Here is a 23,048-nt window from a genome sequence, read left to right on the forward strand (position 1 = left end):
ATATATCTGTCTGGATTTCTGAAACATTTGAGAGAATGCCTAGCTTTTGTGAGTTTTGGTTTTGTCTGGGTCCTAATTTAACCAAGTAGGATATTTCTGGATCAGCTTTGCTTTCAATCAGCCATAACCCTTATCTTAATGGCTAAAAGAGAGGGAATTCATTGTTGAATGGGGTTGACAAGAATGTTATAAAAAGCCCCTAGCAGAATCCTATCATACACAGAGGCAGATGTAAAAGTGAATGTTATAGCTATAAAACGTTGACAGTGTAACTAAGATTTGGGGTCCAGGGGTGTCCAGTATGTTGCAAGGGGGGCCCGGAAAATTTCATGGAAAAAAGATCAAGCAAAAATATTAAGTCAACCGAACAAATTGTGTCATTCTAATCGTTCATCTGTTTTTTTGCAACATGAATAGGTTCCAGAATTGTTTACATTTGTATCTTTCTTGTGAAATGAAAGTTGCTACATTACATTTGAATTGAAAATGTCTCTTCAGTGTTATATACATCCAACAAGTGTAACCAACTATTTCAGTCTGAAAACATTGTTGTCTTTATAATATCACATGTACTATTTATCTAACAAAGTTTAAATGTTTCTTTACACATTAAAATTAAAGATGGATTTGTATTTTAGAAAGGGGTCCCTCACAAAAGGTGAATCTTATTTGGGGGTTTTTAACGCCTGAAATAGCACTCCTTGGATCTTGTCCAAGACATTTACGAATGCAAAGATGTGTTAAATTGAGCTTGGGTGAATAAAAGTGCTATTGTAACATTTAAGCTCTTGCATTGAGTGTATTTCAGGCCTAAGCCTTAAGACCCATTCACTCCAAGAACAATAAAGATAACTATAAAAATACATCAGCAAACAAAAACATTATGTATATTCAGAGCTTGAATGCTGCCATTTCACATTTTTTTATGTTTGGCCCTTTTAAATTCTAGTGGATTTTTATTATTCATCCTTCTGAAAGTGATCCCAAAGATATTGTTCCTGCGTAACGTTATTGTTACAGTTGTGGATTCTGTTTTTTTCAAACACAATCTTTATCTTTAAAGTTATAATTTTTGGTGTGAATGTACCATTAACCTAACTGAAAGTCTTATTGGTTGATTTAAATGTAGTCACACACTAAAAAATGAGTCATTTCAACCCATTGTTGGGTCAAAAAATGGACAAACCCAACTTTTGGGTTAAATTTACCCAGAGAATGTTTATATTTGACCCAACAATGGGTTAGAATAACTCAGCATAGGTTAATTTATAACCCAATGGTTGGGGTTGTCCATTTTTGACCCAAACGATGAAATAACCCAACATTTTTAGAGTGCATGAAATTTTGAGTTTGAAAGTTACAACGTGTTACACCGGACACGGCACATGGCTCGTTCTAATGGGATTGTCGCGCCGTGTCACATTAAGTGTGGACAAAACTAAAACTTCTAATGGGTTCTAATGCGTTCTTTTGTCGCATCGCATCGCGCTGCGCCATGTCGGGTGTAGACACGGGGTAAGATAGTAAAACGTCAATTTAACATTTTATGCTATGTAGATTTCACATCATTTCAACCAAAATGTTACTGGGTACTCAAATTTGACAAGTCGGATATAAGCACTGTGCTTGAAGTGATGCCAGACTACCTGTACCTCTGCATCTCATCCTAAAGCATCTCTTCACACAGCGAAATCAAGCAAATGACTCTTGGTTGCAGACTTTAACTATGAATGTTTGGCTTTGAATAAACAATTACGGAAGTGCGCCCTCAGCTGTCTTCCTGGACAATGATGGCGAGATAATGATGCTGAAGCTTTTGTACCATTTTCTTGTAGTTCAACAGCACCGCAACCTCTCCAGCAATCCCTGTTTCCATGCCAACAGTATCCTCCATCCGCTCTCCTGCAACTTCTCAGAACAATAAACACACTCGCACAAAAAAAAAGGCTGATTATGGATTTCGTAGTCATCACACCTGTATTGATTCTCGGTGTCTTTTGATGTGTTGGAAGAAGATAATGCGGACTGTATCAGACAGGATGTCCTTCGTCTCCGTGTTATTTGTGTCGACGTCCGTGATGGAGGGCTTCCATTGAGGCTTTGACACAAGATCCTGACAGCCACAGCGATCGGTGCATTGATCTAATCATTAACAAGAGGTAATACATTTGCTTTCTTTTGTAAAGCTTTCTTTCGCTCTCTTCATATCTATGGTGTCTTTTTGTCCCTGCACACACATACTCTGAGAATATAATCATATCAGACCTGCCTATTGTGTCAGGGCCTCTGGTTAGTATTGAGCTGAGCCATTACACGGTCGAAGAGCGAAATAAAAAAAACCTTCGCCTTTCCTTCAGCCATATTGCTGTTATTGCATGTGACAGGACAGTGACCACATAACTCAATCCTGTCAACGCTCAAATTGAAGGCCCTGCAGGAGTATTTGTTGCCATTGACCTGGGTTGTCCGTGGCTTCTGACTTATGAAATGGTACAACTCCATTGTGAAGGTATACATTATATGTCTACATTTTATGTCTTTTCAACTATCGCTTGGATTAATCCATGAGCATGTTAGATGTGGATTTTTTATCATGCATGATTGAGTCGTGCCAATCCAACCTGATCTCACAGGAATCTGAAAATAAACAAAATGTACGATTATTAGAAAAAGCAGTACTGAAGCCCCTCACCCCACCCCTAAATCATCACTGGCGTGAAAGCAAATCATAGTAAAATGTATGAATAAGATCGTACGAATAAGCAGCCTCACAAAATAGCAAATACGAATTCCTGTAAGACCGTGTTGACCAATCATTACCAATAAACTAATAAAAATAAAAAAGTTTTCTTTCAGGAAAGGTCGGAATTTTGGAAATGTCAAGAACTGATTTCACTTTTTGTTTGTTTCTGTCATTTAGTAGCAGCGAGAGTGAGTCTTCCGATTTATTTTGTGAGCTTATCATTCGCATTAAAGAAACCTATCTAACCTCTTTTGTAAGGCTGGTTTGAAAAAACTGCTTACATGTCCTAATTTAACTAAGGCCTAGTCCTGGCTTAAAAGGATAGTTCACCCAAAAATGAAAATTCTGTCATCATTTACTGACACTCGACTTGTTCCAAATATAAATTTCCTTGTTTTGTTGAACACAAAGATATTTGGAAGAATGTTAGCAATTTTTAATTCTGGGACATCATTGACTACCATAGTGGGAAAAATTTAAAAGGTAGTCAAAGGTGCCCAAGAACTGTTTGCTTACTTAAATTCTTCAAAACATCTGATTTTGTGTTCAGCAGAAAAAAAGTCTACTATGGTAGTGAATGGTGACAGAATTAAAATTTTTTGAGCGAACTATCCCTTTAAGCTAATCTCTGTCCAGGAAACCGTCCCAAAAAGTTCAAAATTGTGTCTTAAAACACTTACACGAGTAAATCCTGCCTAACGTTTCATTTTTTGTTTTACATAAAACGGAGAACAATATTGGGCCACAACACACGATGGTAAGTAGACAGTGACAAAATGTTCCTTTTAACAGGTGAATTATTGCTCTAATGCCTCAAACTTCACTAAAATTGAATCGTGTAGATAAATATTACACATTGTTTGCCAGGCACCTTACTAAAGAGATTTTTAAACCAGCCTTCATATGCTGCTTCACCGCTCTGTTAAAACACCTGGCACCTGCAGCTGCTAGACTAAATAGATCTGGCCCATGTAGCCCTCAGAGAGACGAGCTTCACGCCTCACCGCGTCCCAGCTGAACGCCGCCTTTTCCAAGTTCTGTGACAAACTCTTGAGAATGAAATTAGCCTGCCGGGACAAAGGCTCAGTGCACAGAGGTTCTTTCAAAAGTACTACTCAGAGTTGAAGTGCTTGGTGTATGGATCAGGAATGATGGGTTCTGGGATGAGAAAATGTTTTAGGCCTGCTTTTGCTTTTCTTTGTCTTGTTATTATTGTGCTGTGATTTGATTAGACTAGCAAAACAGATTAAAGTCCACGTGAACCGGAAGTTGCGAATGTTTTTACTTCCGTATTCTGACACATTTCCGAGTGAAAAGGAATTTCAAAGGAGAAAATTAGTGGGCGTGGCTTGCGTTTTTGACTGCGAATTGATTGGATGCGTAAAAACAGCTCATTGATTTTGAAATAAAACTGACAACAGACTGACTAATTTGAGATGGATAGTCATTTCAGGGCGGAAGTGCATTTTCAGATTTTAACTGAAGATTATGAGGGTACATGAATTTTAAAAGGAAAATGACCCACATTGATAAGCTATTTACTATAAACGCTGCAATATTTCATGAAAAAATAAGAATTGTCATTTTTAATTTCACTGGGACTTTTAGGGTGACAATTCACATAAAAATGAAAATTCAGTCAGCATTAACAGCTGCGGAAAAATTAAGAGACCTTTTCCGAGACAGCTTTAAATTTAAAGATGTACTATTTATAGTTGTGTTTAGGTAAAGATGATCATTTTTGTTTCATTCTGTGAACTACAGTATTTCTCCCAAATTTGAACTTGTATCTTTTTGCATTTATTTGCAGAAAATGAAAAATGGAGAAACAGGTTAAAATAACGGAAAAGATGCTCAGTATTTTTCCAGACCTCAAATACGGCAAAGAAAACAAGTTCATATTCACTATTAAGCAATACAACAATAATAATTGTGCATGTATTTAGGAAAAGTGCAACAATTATTTTTATGGGATAACCTGGATTTTTATCAGTTTTCATGTGTGTTGTCATGCTGTCAGTCTTTCACATTGCTGTTGTATGACTGTATGTCAATCCTGAGGTTTGATTTTGTTGAAATTCAACAGACACTGAACAGACAATACATCTAGAAATGATGATCAAATTAACATTTACAATGGTGTCTTATTTTTTCTGAGGCTGCATTTACCCTTACGTCATTTCAAAACTGTATGACGTTCTTCTGCAGAACAAAATAGAAAATATTTTGAAGAATGTTGGTAACCGAACAGTTGCGGTTCCCATTGACTTACATTGGTTTTGTGTCCTGAAAATAAAAGTGAATGGGTACCACCATGTAACGCCCAGCCAGCAGAGGGAGCTGTCACCCGAGTACTGACTCCGTTCCACCCCTCTGCTGCATCTGCATTCACTTCCTGTTTGGTGACTATTTAGTCTGGGACCACATGGGATCTCATTGCGAAGTATTGCCAGTATATCTGCCTTACCAAGCATATCCCTGTAGTCGCTGCCTGGATATCTATTCTCTGATTACCCCTTTGTTTTGGTTGCATTGTTTTGGACTGATATTTCTGGATTTGACTCACTGCCTGCTTAATCACCTTTGTCTTGATGTCTCAAGACTCTCAGAGAAAGAACGAGAGAGACGTCGTAGACAACGCTTATCTTTCTACTGTGGAGAGGCAGGCCATCGTAGTCTGGGATGTCCGCACAAATCTCAAGTCAACCCCAGGGTAAATACTGAACATTTTTCATTGCTCAGCAACAAATCATTCACTGTACCTGTGTGTGTAAAGACTGATATTCTGTCTCTTGACTTAACAGCGATGATTGACTCTGGTGCCGCTTTGAATTTAATTAGTAAAGACATTGTCACTAAATATAACATCCCTACTCAACCATGCGACCCTCCAATTAAGATTAAAACCATTGATGACAACCCTATTGGGGAAGGGATAACCCATCAAACCAAAACTCTTGTTTTCAAAGTAGGACTGCTACATCAAGAGTCTATCACACTATACATTGTAGACTCACCCAAGCAGGAGATCATCCTAGGTTTTCCCGGGCTCTCTGCTCATGACCCTGTCATCTCTTGGCATCATGGTGAACTCACACATGGGTCCTCTTTCTGCCTAAAGAACTGTTTTCCCACAATCCCAAAACCATGTCTATCCACGAGTATAGAAAGCCCAAGGACCAACACCACCATGAACATTCCCACATGTTACAACGACCTCTCTGAAGTGTTCAGTAAAACCAAAGCCACACAATTACCACCACACCGGTCCTGGGATTGTGCCATTGATCTGCTTCCCAATGCTATGCTCCCTAAAAGTAAGATTTATCCATTGTCCAGGAATGAAAGTCAAGCCATGGAAGAGTATGTTGAGGAGGCATTAAACTCTGGTTTCATTCGCACATCCACATCACCCGCTGCTGCAGGATTTTTTTTGTTGAGAAAAAGGACGGAGGACTTCGACCATGTATTGATTACAGAAAACTCAACAACGTCACTGTGAAATTTCGTTACCCACTGCCCTTAGTTCCTTCAGCCCTCGAACAGTTATGAGAAGCCACTATCTACACTAAACTAGACTTAAGAAGTGCATATAATCTGATTTGAATTAAGGAAGGTGATGAATGGGAAAACAGCTTTTATCACTGAGCCACCCACCCATTCCAAGTTATCACAGATCACAAGAACCTAGAATACGTGAAGAGTGCTAAACGTTTAAATCCACGCCAAGCCAGGTGGTCATTGTTCTTCAGTCGTTTCCAATTCACCGTAACGTACAGACCAGGCAGCAAGAACAGCAAAGCAGATGCTCTGTCCAGGCAATATGATTCCATTCACAAACACCATACATCAGAACCTATCCTTCCTCCATCTGTCATCTTAGCTCCGATATCCTGGGACATTATGGAAGAGTTACAACGTGAACAACAGAATGAACCTTCCCTTGCCCAATGCCCCCCCAACAAACACTATGTGCCTCAATGTTTACGACAACGTATCATGCAGTGGACCCACACATCTCTCAGTGCCAGTCACCCTGGAATTTCCCGTACCATCAAGCTAGTCCAAAATTCCTTTTGGTGGCCAGCAATGACAAAAGAGATTATGACCTACGTGAAGTCATGCCAAGTCTGTGCCCAGTCTAAAACCCCTAAGGAACTACCTTCAGGCCTTCTACAACCTTTACCCATTCCTCAACGCCCATGGTCTCATCTGTCCATAGACTTTGTCACCGATCTTCCCCCATCAGAGAACTTTACTACTATTCTAGAAACCATTGATCGCTTCTGAAAGTCCTGCCACCTTGTACCATTAAAAAGATTACCCACCGCCATGGAAACAGTTCAAGCTTTATTCCATAATGTATTCAGAGTTTATGGTCTTCCAGAAGACATCGTCAGCGATCGGGGAACTCAATTTACTTCTCAAGTCTGGAGAGCTTTTTGCAAACAGCTCGATATCAATGTGAGCCTTACTTCAGGATATCACCCTCAAGCCAATGGCCAAGTAGAACGTCTGAATCAGGAGATTGGCAGATATCTAAGAACTTATTGCAGTCGAGAGCAACATAGATGGTCAGAGTTTCTCCCGTGGGCTGAGTACGCTCAGCATTCCCTTACCCACTCTTCAACTGGCATCACCCCCTTCCAATGTGTCCTAGGATTTCAACCTCCCTTATTCCCGTGGTCTGGCGAACCCTCTTCAGTACCATCTGTGGAGGATTGGATTCTTCGTAGTGAGAGGGTGTGGGACAGTGCCCACATCCGTCTGCAGCGAGCCATAAGGAGACAAGAACTTCAGGCCAACAAGCGGCATCATCCACATCCTCCCTACCAACCAGGGCAATGGGTCTGGCTCTCGACGAGGGACATCAAACTTCGACTACCCAGCAAGAAGCTTAGTCCAAGGTATGTTGGGCCACTTAAAATTCTTGAGAATTAATGGTCACATACAAATTGGCGCTTCCTACTAATTACCGTATTTCTCCCTCCTTCCATGTCTCCCTCTTGAAACCGGTCCACCTGGATGCTGACCCCGGCCACGAGGCCCCAGAACCACCACCACCATTAGATATAGACGGGGCCCCGCCTATCAGGTGAAAGAGTTGCTGGACTCAAGACGAAGAGGGGGTGAGATCCAATATTTGGTGGACTGGGAGGGTTATGGACCCGAGGAGAGATCATGGGTGAACACCCGCGATATTCTGGACCCTTCCCTTATCGAGGACTTTCATCAAGCCAGACCCGATTGCCCAGCACCATGAGGACGTTCACATCGAGCTCCAGGAGTCGCTCATAGGGAGGGGGATTCTGTAACGCCCAGCCAGCAGAGGGAGCTGTCACCCGAGTACTGACTCCGTTCCACCCCTCTGCTGCCTCTGCATTCACTTCCTGTTTGGTGACTATTTAGTCTGGGACCACATGGGATCTCATTGCGAAGTATTGCCAGTATATCTGCCTTACCAAGCGTATCCCTGTATTCTCTGCCTGTTTTGTGTGTATGATTCTGCCTGGATATCTATTCTCTGATTACCCCTTTGTTTTGGTTGCATGGTTGGACTGATATTTCTGGATTTGACTCACTGCCTGCTTAATCACCTTTGCCTTTGGATTAACCTCATGTTTGTTGTACGTCGGACAGTCATCTTGGTATTGACCCTTTGCCTGTCTACTCAACTCTGTTTATGCTACTCATCTAATAAACTACCGCACATGGATTCTAACTCTGCCTCAGCATCATCGTTACACACCATTCTTCATGCCACAACACTTATTGAATTTTATTGGACAAAATGAATGCGGTATGACTCATTTTTATAGTCTATATTTCTGAAAGACGGAGACAAATGTAAAATGTGTAAAACACGGCTAAAATGAATTTTGTTCACAATTATGTATGCATTGGCACAAAACCCAAACAATTTGTTTTAATGCGCTCTTCAGATAGATCGAGGTAAGCTTTTAAAACACGATTTAAATGGCACAAGGAGAAACTTATGAAGTGCTTTCTATTGCTCAGATGCCGCCGTCAGCACAAAAGCTTTGTCATCGGCTTTGTCATGTTCGGTGAGTTTATCTCAAGGTATTGATTTCTGGGACCAACCTCTCCTGTTAAAGTGACATTATTGGTTTCGTGTTGGCCATATGAAAAGCCAACATGAACAAATGGGTCGGCGGAGTTCATAAACTCTGCAGTCAGGAATGAATCTGTGAATTGGTGCGGTTTATACTGAGAGCTGCATTTTCAGGAAGAGGCTTTCTGTGAATGTCATTTTCTCAACCTGATTGTCCGGTTTTACTGTAACTCTGTGTTTACATGCATTAGTCTTTCTGGTGTCACATTAATTCTTATGGCTTCAGTTTTTTAGGTTGAAGATAACATATCTGCTGTAAACAGATGACACATTTGGATGGGTTAAAATTTTTAGGTCATGTGTTTAGACCTCAGAACAGGGCACCGATTTTTTCTCTTTTTTTATCCTAATGTCATTTTTTATTCCTGTCACAGGAGTTCCTATTAGTTTTAATTTACTGAGTTTAAATTTTTACATAACTTTAGGGGTTATGAACCGTTATGTTTTTATTACCTTAGAATGAGCTATTTTGGTTGCACTTTATTTTATAGTATGTGTACCTATAGTGTACTTAAATGTACTTACCTAAGAAAGTACTTGGTAGTATAAGGTAACTACATGTTATAGGTTTAGGTTTAGGGGTAAGTTCAGGGTTAGTACCTAGTTATCACCCAGTTATTAAATTTACTGTAATAGCACAGTGTACATGTACATGGGAAACAGGACTGTAAAATAAAGTGCTACCGCTATTTCTATCTACAGTACATACAACTGCACTACAGAACACGTTTCGTAAATACGTTATCTCCTTCGGCAAAGAAGTGAAAAAGTGACAACATCTTAGTTCTTTGTCAGCCACAGTAGTGCTTCAAAAGGGATGGGTGGAGTGAGCCGTTGGTTGCAATTCGCAACCTCACCACTAGATGCCGCTAAATTCCATACACGACATGTATATTATTTTATATTAATATTTATAATATAAAATAGCATTGTTAATTTTTGCATGTTGACATTTTTGGTTTATTTGTCAACTACCCATGTGCATTTGCATTTTTTTTGTTGACTTTGTTAACATTAGTTTTACATTTACATTGTATAATCTGAGATAAGTCAATACTTTTTTTCTACAGTAACAGATGTACATTTATTCATTTAGCAGAGGCTTTTATCCACAAATGAGAAAGCATTGAACATTTTCTCAGTGAGCTAACGATAAGCAACGTTTGCTTTTTGTTTGAAATAAAAATCTAACCACTTTTCTGAAATACACGCTTCACATTTCTGCATTGAAACTCTCCAGAAAGCCTTGCCCGCACAGACTTCATGTTTTGTTTGTACAAACGGAGAGAAGTCGATACTATTTTCTATTGTAATTGACAGCATGCCACCGATACAGTGCGATTGGGCTTAACTTGTAAACCCAGAACATAATTTAATTGGCTGCAAATTTATAAAGCGGGGCTGGAAATGCTCTTGTTTTAAGGCAATGTTTGTACGATTTTAAATCAACAGTCTGACAGTCCTGTAGTACCTCGCACAACAAAGTCACAAAGCCATTTCTCCAGCAGCGAAGCTTGCTAATATTTTATTGCAGAACCCCCAATTGGCCGGCAGTGATTTATATATTTTACAAAGCCTACTTTACACTGGAAACCTGGGAAACGCTAGAGAAAGAGAGCAGAGACTCCAGCGGACTGAAAAATGTCACGTCTCACACAGAACATGTTTGCTGCGAACCAATTAAACCCAATATGGATAAACAGCATGTCTGCGTCGCTTCCAGTCCAAATGAGGGTAATGCCGTGTAAAACCTTCCTCTTTCTCTTGCATCCATCACGTCCAACATTATAAACATTTGTGGGGATCGAAACAACATGGCTGCACTCATTTTGTCTTTCTTTGGCAATGTAGCTCTGAACATCATCATCTTCCATCAATATCTGCCAGTGTAACAGCGTTGCTTCAGTTGAGCTCTACCTGGAGGCATCTTCTGGAGAAATGAAACCACATGCCTCCTCACGTCCCCCTCCACTTGCGGCGTGCGAGGGATTTGCAGCAGAAGCAGCTGTGGCGAGCAGACGTCGACAGCATGGCAGTCTGATAAAGGTGGAATATTTGACTCGGTTAACTGGAGGCTTTTCAGTTGTCTGGGGTCTCATCAGTGCGTGACTGCGGCTCCTCGAACGAGCGCGTTTTCTGCTTGATGCATTTCTGAAAGTTCAAGTTGCTGTTGAAATGTAAAGGAGTTTAGGTTGTAAACAGGATTTGCATTGTAAATTCCAGTTAGCTGTAGGATTATATGCTTGGATTAATCTACTTTCAAGGGGACCTCAAGATGACTTAAAGGAATGGCTTGCTCAAAATTAAAAAAACGTTTCCATAATTTATTCAATCTCACGTCGTTCAAAACCTGTATATAATTCTTTCTTCTGTGGAACACAAAAGAAGATATTTTGTGAAATGTCTCTGTAGATTTGTGTTCATGCAACGGAAGTCAATGGGGTCCAATGTTGTTTGGTTACCAACGTTCTTCAAAATATCTTCCTTGATGTCTTTAGAGTGAGTGCATTTTTGATCACATTTGTTTTGCATTAACTATCAAAAACTATGCATCACTCTACACAACAACTTGAGTCATAGAACAAATTGAAAATCAAATGCATGTTTCTAACATTTGGTATGCCTTTTTTCTTGCATGGAAACCAAGAGGATTCACGTTATACCCCATCTGAGAATCCTCAATGGAAGCAGGAAGATTTCTGGAAGATTTACACAGTTTTAAATATCAATAACAAATAGCCCAGACCCAACTTTTAGCAGAACTAATTGCTGTACATTGAAAAGAGGAATGTTTGAAAAATATCAATACTGTGCTGCTCTACAGCATGCGCTATAATAAATATGACACAGTTATTTCAATCAGCAGGTACAAATTGAGAAAACTGTGAAGTTCAAGCGACTGCGTGCAGAAAAGGTCAGACTGAGTTGCCATTTCAAATCCTCAACACTCAACAGTGGTCATGTAGTCTGCTTTGTAGGGTTCCAGGAGCCACAGATACTGAGTATAATGTTTACCAATGCTACAGTATGTGACATGAGTTTGGGGAATCTGTTTTGAGAGACCAATGGTGGACAGGGAATTGTTTTGGAAATGCTTAAAAGCAAGCAATATTTTTGTCATCCAATTTGGTGAAGCAAATAGAGCAGAAATCACACACTTCAGATTTATTGACTACCACCTGTAGCGTATCTATTACAAATCCCACTGCAAATATGTAATAACTATAAAGCTCGCTTTTCCCTAGTGTAATGCATGTTAGACTTCTAAATGATCACTCATTTTTTTTATTATTATTGCAGTGCAAAGGGGTGTAGTAGGAATTTTAGAGGACAAGAAACATACAGTATTGATCTCTTTAGCAACCTTACCTGATTCTTGAAGAATTTTATGATAATATACAGATATTACAAATTTTTATTTAATCTGCATTTTTTGATGTATTGTTGTGGCCATTCCAGTCCAGTGTCTGCTCAATTTCAACAAAATCAAACCCCAGGAGTGACAAAGTCATCCAACAGCAATGTGAAAGTCTGACAGCATGACAAGACGCATGAAAACTGTGATAAAACTCCAGGTTATCACATAAAAAATAACTTTCTGAATTTTTCCTAAATACAGTACATGTACAAATGAAGAGTTTGGTTCCAAAATGAGATAACTCAGTTTTAAAAATGTTTCAAAAATCATGTTTTATTATAATGTTATCATGTTTTGTTAGTTAGCTGTATTTTGTTTTGTTATTATGGCTTAATCAAAACAAACCAACTGCAGTTTGATTGATATTAAATGGAATGCACAAAAAAAGCTTGATTTTTTAAACATTTTAAAAACGGAGTTATCTCATTTTGGAACCAAACTCTTCTTTTCTTTGCAGTATTTGAGGTCTAGAGCATACTTTCTGGTATTTTGACCCGTTTCTCTTCTGTAAATAAATGCAAATAGAAACAATATTTGTATTTAAAATTTGGTTGAAATATTGTTAGTAGTTCACATAATGCAACAAAAATGATAATTTTACCTAAACACATAATAAATTCAGAAAAACTGAAAATAAATTTTAAATGGTTTCTTAATTTTTTGTCCGTGGCTGTAGATTATACAGTATACGCCAACTGTAAACTAAAATGGAGCCTTAAATGAATTGGTTCCCTTAAGGACTAGCATCAGCACGCAATGTCTTGTTCCCGTCTCTCAGGGAACCGAGGTTAACGTTATTTATAAACTTACCTCAGTGGCTTTAAAGGGGTCATATGGCACGAATACGTGTTTTTCTGTGTCTTTGATGTGTTATAAATTGCCCATGCATGTATTAGACACGTAAAATTGCTATCTAAAAGCGAATGCTCACCCAGACCTGCCTGAAACGCCTCGTGTAACCACACCCCCACAAATCTACGTCAGTTGGTGGTATGATTTGACTAAGACCGCCCAAATGTATATGTAAGTAAGGTGGGCGTACCTGTCAGTACAATTGCTTTGGAACCTGATGTTCCAAATATGGTAAGAGGCGTCACACGCTTGCAGTATTCGACCAATCACTACGCACTGGTTAACTGGCCAATCATAGCACACCTCGCTTTCCAGAGTGATGAGATTTGTAAAAAATCAGAGGCGGGGCAAAGTGGAGATACAATCATGCACGGTATGTGGAAAATACAGCGTTGTTGAACCTTAAATCGTGTACATTGCATTACATCTAAAACAAACCATAATATTCATTTTAGCCGTGTCATATGACCCCTTTAACTCAGATTTGCAGTCTGCAATCTAAAGACAATTTTATTAAAGATATCAATGTGGACTCTCATTTGTTTCTGTTTTATTTGTTCATTTTAGGAAGAACGTCTACTAAGTTCATATTTAAATGAAGCACAACTGAGAACTCAACATCAAATCCCATAAACTATAAAAGACAGAGAGAAATACAGTTTTCCTCTGGGTAGGTAACTGGAGCTAGGATTGAAAATGGAGAGCAGAATATCACAGAGACTTGAAGAAGGGCTCATTTGAGTTCAAAGAAACGAAATTGTTTGCATTTTCGGATCCAGACATCTAAAAAATGTCTCGGATCAGTTCAGTTTTTATAATGTTTAAATGTTTTTTTATGTCTTAACAAATTGTAATTATCGCCACAGGGCTGATGAGATAAAACACAGTCTTCCCTCAATCATGCAAAGCAAATAACTACTAATCCAACAACTCCTACATTTTTATATTAAGAATATGTTGTTTACAAGACACAACTGCAGTTATCTTAAGTAAAACTTCATTACCGATCAAAAAAGGAAGATAAAAGGTTTGGAACAATTTTACCAGCATAGAGATTGCACACAGGATCATCAAAGCTTGTACACATTATATTACATGAAATGTCAGAATTGCTTCTTTTCCAGACACACGCACACATTCTCAACCCATGTCTCAACCCATCTTGTGTATTCCGTCCACAGAAATCTTTCATCAGCCAGAAGAGAAACTGCCAGAAGGGAGGTAAGAAAACCCAACTCTTGTAATATTCCTCCTGTCTGTGTCTTGTTAGCTTGTGTGTGTGATAACTGCAGTATCAGCACGCTCGTGCCCTCATGACCTTTTCTGTTGTTAGACGAATTAATGCCGACACGCCTCCATGCCCAAGGTACTCGCCATCTCCTCAAACACAATGAACAGTAGCCGTTGCTCGCTCTCCCAGGCTGTTGTGTGGCAGTGTAATAATGATTTACACGAATGAGTTACTCAGGACAGATAGAGACAGTTTTATTGCCACTGCGATAAAATCGCAGAGGGTGTAATGTAGTTTTGACAAAAAAACGTGCCTGAATTAGACCTCTAAAACCAATTATCGGCCATGACAGAATGACTTATCAAGATGTCCGGGAGACAACGTTGATATTTATGTGCTCAGAACTTGATCATTTTCTCTAAAGATAAATATTGGTAATTAGTGGTGTCTGCTAAAGCAAGCATAACTTTAACTGCCGCTCGTATAGGGTCAGGGGCTTGTTTTAAATCTCTTGTCACGCATAGACTTTCGAGTACGGCAAAAATAATACATAAAACATGTAGTTCACCAATGCAATGCACATTTTCAACATTTATTCACCCTCATGTTATGTACAGGTTGTATACAGGTGTAATTTTCATGCGTTTTTGAAATGTGGTAAAAATGTTACATTACACAACCACATTAGTTGGGTGTAAAATAAAACGAAAACCATGTAATTTTACTTTACAAACATTTTTTATTGTAGGTTTTTTTTCTGGTGCCCCAGTTGACGGAATATTACCGTTTTTACAGGATTTTTTTTACAGTGATATTAGTGTCCAGAATTTGGACGCAATTAACAAAGATGAACGCAATTTTCTTAAGCATAATTGATATCATCGCTCTTATTTTTACATCCAATGATCTGCAGTAGTTATGCTTTTTATTAAGACCCATAAAATCTGCTTCATTTCACTTTGTGTTTCTACGTCATAGTTGGACGCTTTGCAGTTACCAAACCTGTGTAGCGTTTTACACCACATCTGACTGTCTAAAATACTCTAATGACATCTAAAATGTTCTTTTAGATTGTACTTTCAACACATGGGAGGGTTTTTTGAGTTGTCCGTGTTTAACCTTTTGTTTATCTGAGGTTTCTCATATGTTTTTTTTGTCTTTTGGAGCTTGCTCCTCGATTCTAGAGCTGCTGATTTATTCATAACTGTACAGAGGAACTTCTCAGAAACTCTTGGCCTGAGCCATCGCGTGGCAAATGTTGCCATCTAATACCTGCTGCGTGTTGGGTACAAACTTGTCTTCCTCTCTGACCGAGGTTCAAGGAAATGTATTATTTAAACCCATCCTTTCTGACCCATTACAAAGCACCTGCTGACCTTTAAGCCTCGTCCATTAAGTCACCAGTGTGTTTTTTTGCCATTATCACTTGTTCTATTTCTTGGACTCACAGAAATACTGAAAGGGCTGGATGCCGCCCCTGCTGCTGAGATATTTTGACACAAGAGAGCAAAACAAGTAAAGAAAGAGGTTAAAGACATGTTTTAGTAGAAGAGTCATGACCCTTTTACCTTGGCATTAAAGTAGCTGCATAAGTCACAGTGTCTCATTTGAATTGAATGCGTTTGGTTGATGTGAGGATGCACTCGCCCTGTTACCCATGCAGCGCTGAAATCTCATAAATGCACACATAGAATCTACTGTGATGAATTCATCAGTTTCACTCACACTGCTTCAGTATTTGCTGAATTAAGGGTTCAAATATGAGACAGACTCAAACCTCACGGAGGAAAATCTAACAACGGTCATTTTGCTTTTCACATTGACTGAGAGTGATTTGATCAGACCGCATCTCTCATTTCCAAATTACCCCCAAATTCATAAATGAATCGGAGACTCCAAAAGGACAACGTTACAGATGAAAGACATTGTGAATGAGACACTGAGCTTTAGCTGGAGTCATATTATAACCTACACCCTACAGCAATTGTAAAAATTCATTTATAAACAATTTTGTCTCATTGCTCCATGCACTTCATTGTTTCTTATATTCAGGACGCCCAGAATAGCCACAATATACATGTTTTATGGTTTAATAAATTTGTGATAAAAGTTTTCTTGTAAAAGTGAACGCATATTTACTACAGTACATGTCACGGGAGCTTTTAAATACAGGTTTGGATGTTGTTAATGTCTTTTTGGATTGTTGAAGCCAAACCAACCTACTGTCTATTCATAAACAGCCCATCTTTATAAACAGTTTTGTAAACATAGTTGGCATTCATTAAACATCACGTGAGACTTATACACAAGTTAATAATTTCTAGTATTTTTATTTTAAATGATTTAAAAAAACCTCTCAATGAAGCCCCCACCCAAACTTAACGTCCCTGGCGTGAAAGCAATGGTACTAAAATGTACGAATGAGAGCGTACGAATTCAAAGGAATACCGCCTCTATTTACATTTATATATTTATAACCTGATATCAAAAGAAGTTGTACATATTTTAGGATGTGGCTAACCAACACCTTACTTCACCCCAAACCCTAGCATCACAGCCATAAAAGGCTAATTTATACATGGCACCCCTAACCCCGCCCCTACACCTAAACTCACAGGGGAAAAGTCAAATCATAACAAAACATACCAATGAGATCGTAGGAAATAGGAATTCACACGAATGCGCCACCTTATAAAATACTTTAGGTATGAATTCCTATCAGATTGCGTTGATATATATTAATACATATGAAAGATACCGCGCATTAAAATACATTAGTCGTGCTGGGTGACACGAAAAAAGGGGGGAAATTCGTGTCAGTAATCACGAATTAATAGATTACGAATTCCGTGAGACAGTGTTGGTGAGATTGTGTTGGTTATTCTCGTAAAAGCAAAATTGCATTGGATTTTTTGTAAGTGAACAGGATAATAAGAAGGCTGTTTTTGTGCTTGATGACGCATGACAAAACAGGTCACAAAACAAGTGTCAGAACATTAGTTGGGAGTGTTTAATTTGTACAAAACAATGTCTGGAGAAGTTTAGTCTGGACTTTAACTGGCCACGGAAATGAAACGCACACCAATTAGCAGTTCAATTTAAAGATGTCTGACACCTCAACGTATTTATTTGTGACTTGGTACGTGTAGTTGTGTGTGTGCCGATGCCACACATGGTACAAGACAGGCACGATTGGTCAGACGCGTTGAAAGGAGCGAATACAAAACCTCAGTCGTCACCAGCATCCGGAGCGCAGGGGGATAATGACTGTGTCCGTGTCAACAAGCTGATATAACCGCACGCTTGACTTCACACGTCGGCCAGCCTGCAAAGCTGCGAGTCCAACGTGTCTCCTTATTATTCTGGGAACCATCTGGTACCCACACAGCTGCCAAACGCGCCGGGCCAACGGCAGCCCGAGGGCAATGCCACTATCATCCCACTCCTCTGTGACTCACAATCTAGCACAACCTGCTCGTCCGTGCCATGTCTGACATGGAAATTCTGTTAGACTTCAGCCAATCAGATCCATCAAAACTACAATCTATGACCCGCAGACTTTGAAAGTGACGCAGTTCCGTCCTCCGCCTAAAGATGGCAGTAGAGCTACAGCTACAGCTGAGGGGGTGCCCTTGTAAATTATTCAAGATTTTTCAGGACAGGTTTTTGTTTATCCTTTATATGCAGAGTTTGGGGTGTAATGGAAAGTTTTGTGGGCGAGAGGGTCATAATTGTGTTTTGAGGAATGGAGCGAACTTGACGACAAATTAATTTGTGTCTTTTCTGCCAGTACAGATTCTGCTGATAAAGGACCAGGCTGACTTATTTTGCCATTAATTAGTTTTCCCAGGTGCAAGCATGGGATTGGCCAGTCTTGTGTGTGTGTGTGTGGATGCAGTGTGATGAGTCATTGCCCATATGGATAATTTACTGTTCTCGTTTTGCCTGTAGTGAAAATATCGGCTTTGTGTAAATGTGTATTTGGGGTAGTTTATTAGCACAGCCATATTCATTGACGGTAGAGAATTTCATTACGTTAAACATCATGAAAACGCAGTGACCATTTTCCATTTTTTATTTAATCAAAGCTTAATTTTTCTTAAAAATAATACAGTTTATTTAACAGTTTTAATTTTATTTTTCAGTATTTTTCCCTACTACTATTTTATTTTTTGACTACTATGGTAGTCAATATTGGCCAAGAACTGTTTGGTTACTCCAAAATATCGTGCTCCAAATATCTTTCTCTGTGTTCATCAGAACAAAGGCATTTATACAGATTTGAAACCAGAGGCGGATACAGAAAGCAGATGATAGGTGGGCCTGTAAAATTGTGGGTGGGCCGGAATAATTCGCATCACCCTTTCAACCGAAGTAATTTTTAAGAAAAATTGATGGACCGGTGTTCTGTCCCACTGTGGCGTCAAATGCAATTCAATAAACTTCGCTCTACAAATGAAACGGCATCACTGTGCAGTTGATTTAACACGGTCCCACGGCTTTGCGGTGCATGGGCTGTGACGGTGGCAGTTTTTTTACCACCAAATCAACAGCGGTGGTGCGGTGGTTTGGGAAATATATATTATTTATATAAATAATATTTATATTATTATATTTGGCAGCTCACCACCATCATGGCCACCGCGGTGGTGTGGTTGTCACGGCCACCGCCCTATATGCGTCAAAACTCAGCGCGGTTTACAAGACTCATGTTTTTATAGCTAGGCCTGTCGGAGGCGTTTCCAATTTTTATAAAGGTCTCTTGTGAAAGTAAACTCGGTGTGCACCTCAGGAAAATGTCTGGATGCTTTACAAAATATGGCATATTTATTGTGGACGATTTTGATTTACTAATTTGGAAGCCGAGTGAGAATATCAGTGGAGGCTGAAGCACAAATGCTGCCATTAGCACTCGACTCATTGGATGTTGCTGTGTGTATTTCACCTTCATTTCCAGGGGTCTCGGTGTGTGTTTCTTCAGCGTCATTGTCTAGATGTGTGTTTTTTAAAAAAAAAAACTGCCGCATGGATAGCTGTTTAGCCATGTTTACACGATCATTGAAAGAGAATCTACAGACAGCGATATTGGCGTGCAGCTTAACGGCCGTAACGTAACTGACTTAACGTGAGCACATTCTTAAGAATATCCAAATATTATTATTAATAAACAAACAATTCAAATGTTTTTATTTAATTTATACAATTCAAATTTAGAATTAAGCTTAAAATTAATATTTAATAATATTAAAAATAAATTTCTTGGCTCTGACTGGGTGGGCCAGCAGTCAATCTGGGTGGGCAATCTGGGTGGGGGCCCACCCGTAGCTTCGCCCCGTAGCTCCGCCCCTGTTTGAAACAACTCAAGGGTGAGTAAATGATGACAGAATTTACATTTTTGGATGAACTGTTCCTTTAAGCTGAGTTGTCGGGTACAAGTTTGACATATTTTTACTTCAGCCTTCGTAGAAATAAGTACATAAAGTTAGCTGCAATTTTGTGTTTCAAACTGAGATGGCGAAATATAGGCAAAAGTTACAGATTGACGATTAAAATGGAGATTTCTGCTGCTTCTCAAGCATCCCTCCTATAGATTAGACGTGTCTAACGATTCAGAAAATATATCAACGGTGTCTCAAACTGTGCTTAGATCTGTCAAAATATCAAAGTCTCATTTTCAAAGTCAGAGATTTCAATATTCACCAAACTTAAACATCAAAGAAAGTTGTCTAAGAACTCCATTAAGGCTCCTGATGGAGCAACATCAGAGCAGAAATATTTTCTCGAGGAGTTTTGTCTCTGGTGTTTTGTTGCGGTTTCAATCCCTTTTGAGATAAGAGAAGAGCTGTGGCACCAGACTTGGTGAAAACGAAATAGATAGAAGAACAGAAGAAAGCGAGTGGAAATGACAGCAGCGGGCTGGAGGCACAGGTTTAGGGTGAAGATCGCAGGACAGGGAGGAGCCACGGTAGATCACAACAACAATAAACAGTCTTCTTCCTATTTTAATCTCTCTCTCTGGTCCACACAGATCTTCCTACGAGGCACCTCGGGGCGCAACATGAATATCAGGGGGAAACAAGTCGGGTTAAGTGGAAGTTTTACTTCTGTAAAAGTGAACGGATGTAAGTGAAGTGAGTAATATACTATATACGTATACAAATATATGAAAACATTGGAAAATGTCTTTACACAACCTGCTGGGTCATGTATTCTAATTGTTTATTCCAATGATTATTAATAAACAAACATTTATGAGATACCTGTAGCATCATGAGGTCCTGCCTTCCTGTGGAATAGATCCGTTTGTCTAGGTCACTTTCCTTTAATATAGTGTTAACTTTTATAAACACGAGAGACTGAGCACAATTATACATTTTCTTACAAAGTAACACAAATAACAAATATTATTGATTTGTTTATTTATTGGCTATAGGAATCATACACTTTTATATTTGGCACTAGCCTTTTTATTTTAGTCATCTAAAAATGATGCTAAAATGTTATTTATATATTTTTATATATTAAAAAAATTCAAGTTACACTTATATAAATATATATTTATTATTTTGACAGTATTTGACAGTATTTGTTTTATATCTAATTGCTTCAACCTCACAGCCAAGATAGAACTTTTAGGTGCAAGTGTCAGTTTTAGTTCTTTATTGTCATTACTTTGTTGCTCCTCACGAGAAAAACAAATTACAGGACAGTATGGGACAGTAAATATGCAGATAAAAATATAATATAGTGCATACTAGGAAAGGACAATAAATAAATAATTACAAATAGCAAATGAAAAAAATTGTGTAATGAAAAAAAAAAGAAAAGAGAACCTGAAAGAATAGACAATTAAATAGATATTCACAGTTTTGCAAGTAAGTAATAAACAGTAAAGTGATTATATTAAAGTGATGAGTGGTATCAAGTATCTCAAACAATCAGTTAAAAGTTTGTTAACCATTCTTGCAAAGTAAAATGATCATATATTTGTAGAAAGAGCTCTACTGAGCTTTCAGCCTGTATGTGATTTTTTCAGTGTAAAACTTTTCTTAAGTGGAAAAACTTGGTGCACTTTTAATTCCCTTTGCTGATTGTTAAACTACACAACGCTCTGTAGTTACACTGTACAATGAATGTGTACAATTCGACATCCACTGTTGAAGTGCTATTGGCCTTGTAATGTAGATATGCAAATTGAACATGAATATGGATGTCATGTTAATTTGCCTTCCAGTTCCATTACCTCTCTTCCTACTGAACAAACCAAATGCAGGCAGCTCTGTCAGCAGTCGTTTGCATTGTAGAAAAAGACGCAACCCAACAAGAGGGTGTTTGAACTGTATAGATATTAAGAAAACTGTCCTACAGTAAGTGTTGATGTATGCAGAAACTGTTCAAAGCAGCGCATCCGTTCAAAGTGTCACATTTTTGCCATATGAATATCATTAACACGTCCATACTTCTTTATCGAACTCAATTATTCATGTTATTTTAATGCCAAGCACTTTTTGGAATGTAGGAGAATGGGGTGAAATGGAAGGCCTGAAACAGAGATGCATTAGATCAAGAGGATTTGGGGATAATCAAGAGATCCAGGCTAATGTACAACTGATTTGGATTTTGTGAGTGATTGCGGCCCAAAATTTTCTAGTCTGGATTTAATGACACATCAGGGGCCCGTTTCAGAAAGGAGGTTTAGTGAAAACTCTGAGTATATTAACCCTGAAATGAGGGAAACTCTGGGTTTTCCGTTTCAGAATGTGAGGTATGTCAAACCTGAGAAAGCGGGGTAACTCAAGCCCGTTTCTAAAGGAGAGGTATCTTATACTCAGAGTCAGTAACCATAGTAACTTACTCTGTGAACCTAACCTGGTCGGGAGCAGGTTTTCTTTGGTAAACCCAGAGTTTATTTCGATCTCCTCCCCCTTTTAAAGCGCAAGTGGTGTAACTCATCCATTCATTCATTAATACAGTCATTCATGGCACACATTTTGATTACACAGAGACCATCTCAGTGACTTATACTGTATGTCATATGTGCTTTTATAGAGGATTCATGAAGAGGCTGCATTAATTCATTGGAATGTACTTTGATTTCAGGAGAGCACCGAGTGGAATTTTGTCATTTCCCTGTGCATTTTTATTAAAACTGTACCGTTTTTCTTTACAGTGAATTAGATGTATCAAAATATATCTCATCCATCCTTACACATAAATAAAGTGCATGAATAAAGAAATGAATAAATACAGACATACATGCAGAAATGAAGCGATAAAGGTAATAAACAAGTAAATTTGACATGCAGCCATTCCAAGTGAAATCTGTTCAGAGCAGGATTCGAACCGGCGATCAGTCTAACTTTGCACGAGAGTCTGACGCCCTACAGGTGTCCTATACACCATGACGTCTGTCTTGCGTAACTAGAGCACTCATGGCGAGTGAGAACATACAATTTTTTTATTATTTCTGTTGTTTCATTCATTTAATGATTAATTTATTTGTTTATTGGTATCAATTTATTAATTTAAACTTAAGTCATTTTCAGGACATCAGTAAATCGAGCGGAAAGTGTGCCTCACTCTCATGTGCTTTCTGCCGCCATGTTGCTTTTTTTGGTGCTGTTGCCATGGTGAATCGTGCTATCTTCGCTCAATTGATGATGGCTTTTTA

The 23,048-nt window shown here is 38.7% G+C and overlaps 1 long non-coding RNA gene across 1 annotated transcript; it reads left to right on the forward strand.

The window, feature by feature from the left end:
• Positions 1-1,909: 1,909 nt before the first annotated feature.
• LOC130546778 (uncharacterized) lies at positions 1,910-8,465 on the forward strand. The gene is made up of 3 exons (XR_008961813.1): positions 1,910-2,159; positions 5,345-5,456; positions 5,548-8,465. It is a non-coding gene; the product is annotated as an uncharacterized LOC130546778 (long non-coding RNA).
• Positions 8,466-23,048: the final 14,583 nt, after the last annotated feature.

This window comes from Triplophysa rosa, linkage group LG2 (assembly GCF_024868665.1).
Source record: "Triplophysa rosa linkage group LG2, Trosa_1v2, whole genome shotgun sequence".
NCBI classification, from domain to species: domain Eukaryota; kingdom Metazoa; phylum Chordata; class Actinopteri; order Cypriniformes; family Nemacheilidae; genus Triplophysa; species Triplophysa rosa.